The sequence below is a fragment of the Trichosurus vulpecula genome, chromosome 1 (assembly GCF_011100635.1).
Source record: "Trichosurus vulpecula isolate mTriVul1 chromosome 1, mTriVul1.pri, whole genome shotgun sequence".
NCBI lineage: Eukaryota > Metazoa > Chordata > Mammalia > Diprotodontia > Phalangeridae > Trichosurus > Trichosurus vulpecula.
In genome coordinates this window covers 328969568-328976402 of record NC_050573.1, presented here as the reverse complement: position 1 = coordinate 328976402, position 6835 = coordinate 328969568, and the positions used below count along the sequence as shown (strand labels likewise).

General features: G+C 36.6%; 1 pseudogene; it reads left to right on the top strand.

The window, feature by feature from the left end:
- The first annotated feature begins 781 nt into the window (after positions 1–781).
- Positions 782–4695, top strand: LOC118837919 (annotated as a pseudogene).
- Positions 4696–6835: the final 2140 nt, after the last annotated feature.

Below are 6835 nucleotides of genomic sequence, written 5' to 3'. Positions count from 1 at the left end.
GAATTGCCTAACTCCGAAGATTTTGTGAGGTTAAAATTATATAATAAATACTATGGTATAACATATAATGTAACAATATAATATACTTTGTGAATCTTAATGCAAATATATATAAATACTAGTTATTATTATTGTTATCATTATTTTCAATTGGGCAAATTAATTAAGCTTCAGGAAGCTATTGAATGACCTGAAAAATAAAGGGATTATAATAGCTAACCTTTGAAGTTTCCTCTAGCTTTGAATCTACAATGCAAACTATACTTTCCCTGGCCCTTGAAATCCTCACCTGTCTTTATGCATACCCCTCATGAGATTCTCCTTAGACATAACTTTATTCCATGCAGGCAGCCAAGAAGGACCCTCAAAATCTCTTCTGCCAATGAATCCAGAGTTGGTACTTCTATCCCCCTTGAGGAAATCTCATTCCCTGAAGATGTCACCATTTTCAGATAGATACCTTCTGTGTATGTCACTGGATACTTTTTTTATTGTCATCAACTATTATTCTGGCAATGATTACAATTGCCTTTATTCATCAGTACTATCTCTGATGGGACCTCTAGACATCCTGACCTTACCAGAACTCCTTGCAACTTCCATCTTAGAAAACTTTTTCATGTAGGATTAGGAAAGAATAAACACAAAACATATGGAGGTACCATGTGCTCATAGAAATAAAGCAACTGGGTGGAAGAATGTGACCAGCTGCCCCTCCCACACCTGCTAGCTCAAATGAGTACCTCTCACTAAAAGTTGACAAGGAAATGATAGGGAAGTGATGGGTAGGTTGCACCTTTTTTATTCATAATTATTTCTGTCTCAGCAACTCCACTCATCCATTCTTCTAGCTCTGAAAATGATTAAGAAAAATTACATGGCTGTTTGGACTGAAACTAAGCATGACATGTTTGTGAATAAGTCAAGGACTTTCTCCCATCCCTAAAGGACAGTTGTTCCACATTACTACAGCAATAGAAAATATACAAACACACACACATATGTGTGTGTATGCATGTGAAAGGAGTGAGATCAGATACAAAGATCTAATGGAGGAGACAAGAATTTTTTTTGATGGATAGTATTTGAATGAAGTGGGTAGCATTCAAAGCAGAGTCAAAATGGCAGAATGATGGCTGGAGTTGCTCACCCCCAAAATCTCCAAATACACTTAAATAATGACAATAAACAAATTCTAGAGAAGCAGAACCCACAAAAAGACAGAATGAAACAATTTTTTAACCCAAGACAACATTGAAGGTTGGCAAGAAAGGTCTGTAGCACCAAGGTAAGAGAGGACCACAGTCCAGCACAGGCTATGCCAGCTCAAACCAGACCCCACCAAAACTGGAGCAGGCCTTGGAAGTGACTGAATCAGTAGCTGAAGCTGCTTCCAGAGTTTTCAGTCCACAGAAATGACATCAAATAACTGATTAAAAGGAGATTGTGGGGTTTATTTGCTAGCACTGAGGCATGACTCTCTCTGTTGCTTTGCCCATACTCAGATCCAGGTTAGAGTCCTGGGTGACAGTCCCAGAGCAAGAAGAAGCACTAGCACACCAGAGGTTGCAGGCACAGGGGAGTGGTGTCCCTCCTCATGTTTCCAGGAAAAAAAGAATGCTTCTGGTCACTCGGAAGCAGAACGCTCCTTGGACAGAGTTAAAATTCAAGTAGTAGTCTGGGAAAATGAGCAAATAACCAAAAAAGAAATTGACAAGAAGAAGTTACTATGATGACAAGGAAGATCAAAAATACTCAAAGAAGAAGATAACAAGGTCAATGTTCCTACATCCAAAGCCTCGAAGAAAAATATGAGTTGGTCTCAGTCCATTGAAGAGCTCAAAAGAATTTTTGAAAATCAGCATTCTAGAGGGTGTTACCAAGATGGCAGCTGGAAAGCAAGGACTTGATTAAGCTCTCCCCCAAATCCCTCCAAACACCTATAAAAATGTCTCTGAAGAAATTCTAGAGCTGCCAAACCCACTAAATACCAGAGGTAAACAGGTGTCCAGCCTGGATGGTTGCTGGGAAGGGTCTGTCGCATGGTGCTGGGAGCAGAGCACAGCCCAGCTTAGGCTGCACTGGGAAAGATCAAACCGGGAGTCAGCCAGCTGGAACAGGCCTTGGGGCCATGAATCAGTGAGCTGTGGCAGTTACCAGACTTCTCAAACCACAAAGGCCAAAGAGCACGTTAGTGTAAAACTGCAGGATTGAGTTCAGAGGGGTCTGGCCACCAGCTCAGGGGGTGGCGGAGGTGGTGCAGTGGTAGCAGTGGCAGCAGCAAGAAGCCCTTGAGGTTGCTTCCAGAGCTCCAGGTCCACTGCTTCCTGAGTCCCTGGCTCACACGGTGGGAGGAATCTAGCAGCTGATCAGAGAAGGACTGCAAGGAGCACTTTTTGGGCACAAAGGCATATTCTCTTGCTGTACCCTGCTTGGATCTGGATTGTGGTCCTGGTTGGAGGTCCTTGGGAGAGGAGGAGTGCTGCTGTGACAGAGCCTGGGCTGACAGTGGAGTAGAGGTAGCTCTGAAAACAGCAGTGCTTGGACCCTAAGGCTTGAGACAAAGTGCTCTCTACTCTACAAGCAGTCATATCCTGACAAAAAGCTCAAGGGTCAAGTAGTTGGCTGGGAACATGAACAGGTAGCAAAAAAGAACTCAGACTCAAACCTAGACACAAACTCAAACTCTTGATTCCTTTTTGGGTGAAAATGAAGACCAGAACATACAGCCAGAAGTCAACAAATCCAAAGAGCCTATATCAAAAGCCTCCAAGAAAAATATGAATTGGTCTCAAGGCCATGGAAGAGCTCAAAGAGGATTTGGAAAAGCAAGTAAGAGAAGTAGAGGAGAAATTGGAATGAGAAATGGGAGTGATGCAAGAAAACCATGCAAAACAAGTAAACAACTTGCTAAATGAGATGCCCAAAATATGGAAGAAAATAACACCTTAAAGAATAGATTAACCCAAATGTCAAAAGAGCTCCAAAAAGACAATGAGGAGAAGAATGCCTTGAAAGGCAGATTTAGCCACATGGAAAAGGAGGTCCAAAAGACCACTGAAGAAAATACCACCTTAAAAAGTAGATGGGAACAAGTAGAAGTTTGTGACTTTATGAGAAATCAAGATATTATAAAACAGAACCAAAGGAATGAAAAAAAAATGGAAGACAATGTGACATATCTCCTTGGAAAAACCACTGACCTGGAGAATAGATCCAGGAGAGATAATTTTACAATTATTGGACTACCTGAAAGCCATGATCAATAAAAGAGCCTAGACATCATCTTTCAAGAAATTATCAAGGGAAACTGCTCTGATATTCTAGAGCCAGAGGGTAAAATAGAAATTGAAAGAATCCACTGATCACCTCTTAGATAAGATCCTAAAAAGAAAACTCCTAGGAATATTGTCACCAATTTCCAGAGTTTCCAGGTCAAGTAGAAAATGCTGCAAGCAGCCAGAAAGAAACAATTTGAATATTGTGAAAACACAATCAGGATAATACAAGATCTAGCAGCTTCTACTTTAAGGGACCAAAGGGCTTGGAATATGATATTCTGGAGGTCAAAGGAGCTAGGATTAAAACCAAGAATCACCTACCCAGCAAAACTGAGTATAATGCTCCGAGGCAAAATATGAACTTCCAATAAAATAGAGGACTTTCAAGTTTCTCAATGAAAAGACCAGAGCTGAATAGAAAATTTGACTTTAAAATACAAAAATCAAGAGAAGCAAGAAAAGGTAAACAAGAAAGAGAATTCATAAGGGACTTACTGAAGTTGAACTATTTTGTTTACATTACTACATGGAAAGATGATGTGTGTAATTCATGAGATGTTTCTCAGTATTAGGGTATTTGAAGGGAATATGTATATATATTTAGACAGAGGGCACAGTGTGAGTTGAATATGAAGGGATGATATCTAAAAAGTTTCCTGCCTGTGGAGATGTAAGCTTCTTGCTCAACTTGAAGGTGGAAGTTCCCTGAAAGATATAGAATGTTTTTGCTTGCTCTCCTATCCATGGTGACATACTAGAATTCCATAATCCAACAGTAATAGTAAAAACAGAAATGCTTTATCATCTGACTGCAAGATGTATCCTTCCAAAATCAGAAGGTGGACTACAAGCCAAAGTCTGATTTATTGATACAGACTACAATTTTGATATGCTTCAGCTAGTTACAACTCTGGAACATAGACTGCCCCAAAGCTCAATAGACATAATAAAACAGTATCTTGGAAGATTTTTTTCTTGTGAATTTGTGAATTTGTACCCACCCATCCCTCTGCCTTTTCATTTTAAAGAGATTATCAGCCTTCTATTGGATAGACCAGGTTAATGGAGGAGAAAGCCTTAACTTACAAGAAGTTACTCTGAAGAAATGTTCTAAATTCATGAAGAAGCTTGTAAAAGAATATCACTTAGTTCTCTTTACAACAACGCAAACTACAATGCAAAACAGTTCAAGTTCAACAGAAAGATCATCTTCTTTAAAGCTTTCATGTGAAGTAGATATAGACTATAGAGACTATCTTTTCAAGTCATAGCAATAATTAATCAATAATAGAATATTTTTTCCAGACATGATAATTCTGAGAGTACATTTGCAATAGTGTCATGTAATCTAAAAAGCAGCAGTATAATAAAGCATTTATTTAGTATTAGAGAAAATGAGCTTCATTTTTGTTAATCTGTATCAGATATAACCTACATGCTGGTATTGTTTTCAACATATCTGAAAATTTCTTTCCCTGGATGATAATACTTTGATGATATGTCAGCATTTCTGAATTATAAAGATTGAAAGGGTTAACATATCAGTATTTCTATATAAATTACTCACAATGTTTCTTAAATAAGAATAATTTCAGGTGTAAGGAAATACATTTTCTGTTCTTAAATCACCACGGGCTAAATAACTTAACATCAGTGCTTTGATTTTGATTAAAACCTATGCAAAAATTAAGTGTATTTCAGTTTAAATAAAAGAGGGTTTTGTAATTTTCTGTCTTATCTTTGGATGCTTAATTAAGTAATCATAATCTTAGACTCAGTTGCAATCCTGATTTACTATATCCCTTTAGAAAAGTGTAAATACATAAAAATTGAAATATAATCATTTACATATGTGTACATTTAAATAGCATTGTTATATAAAGGACAAAATTAGTCAGCTATCTACTTGCTTTGTATTACTTAGAATACCATACAGAAAAAGAATGCTTAAATACCATACAGATAAAGAAAGTGCTTAATTGGCAGAGCAGATAGGTAGAAAATATATCCAGGCCTTTTAAATATATATATATATATATATATATATATATATATATATATATATATATATATATATACACACACACATACACAAATATTCATATCTGTGTATGTGTATGTGTGTATGTGTATGTATGTATATATATTATATATATATATATAAAACATCAATGTAATATAATATAATATGATGTGATGTGATGAGATGTGCGATCCTGTCATATAACAATAGTTACGAAAGGTGCCATATGTGAGTCTGTTACTGCTGATTACTACAACTATTGGCCTAATTCTAAAATAGAATATACTACTGGTCTTTTCTGCAACCTGTAGGCTAACCAGACTAGCCTGAGCTTTGGTGCTTTTGGGGGGTAACTGAACTGCTTATTGTGATTTGTGTGTGTTCAGAAGCAGGGAGAGAATAGCGAGTTGGAACATACTCAGACCATCCCTTAGTAATAAGATCACACCTATAGACTTTGTTTTACCTGTAGCTTTTGTATTGTTATAATTTTGGCTTTGAATATGACATAGAGTTTTCCATTTCAGTTAGAAAAAAAAGGGATTGTTTAGAAAGAAAAAGCAATGTTATTAAAGTTACCATGCACCCGGCATGGCTCCACAAGAAAAGAAACAGACTAGTACAAATGGAAAAAGAGGCCCAAAAAGCCAATAAGGAGAAGAATGCCTTAAAAAGCAGAACAGGCCAAATGAAATAAAGAGGCAGAAACATTCACTGAAGAAAAATTTTCCTTAAAAAGTAGAATTGACCAAGTGGAAAAGGATGTGCAAAAACTCACTGAAGAAAATCATTCCTTAATTATTAGAATGGAGCAAATGAAAGCTAATAATTTTATGAGAAATCAAGAAACAATAAAACAAAACAAAAAGAATGAAAAAATAGAAGATAATATTAAATGTTTCATTGGAAAAATAACTGACCTGGAAAATAGATCCACAAAAGATAATTTTAAAATTATTGGACTACTTGAAAGCCATAATAATAAAAAGAGCCTAGACACCATCTTTCAAGAAATCAAAGAAAACTGCCCCAATTTTGTAGAACCAGAGGGTAAAATAGAAATTGAAAAAAAATTCACCAACCCACTCCTGAAAGAGATCCCAAAATGAAAACTCCCAGGAATATTATAGCCAAATTCCAGAGTTCCCAGTTCAAGGAGAAAATATTGAAAGGAGCCAGAAAGAAACAATTCAAATATCATGGAACCACAATCAGGATAATAAAAGATTTAGCCTTCTAAAAGATTTAACCTACCCAGCAAAACTGAGTATAATCCTTCAGGGCAGGGATGGTTATTCTATGAGATAGAGGAGTTCCAAACATTCCTGATGGAAAGACCAGAACTGAATAAAAAAAATGGACTTTCAAGTACAGTACTCAAGAGAAGTATAAAGAGGTAAACAGGAAAGGGAAATCATAAGGGACTTAATAAAGTTAAACTGTTTACATTCCTACAAGAGAAGATGATACTTGTAGCTCACTAGAACTTCCTCATTATTAGGGCAGTTAGAAGGATTACATATTGACAGGG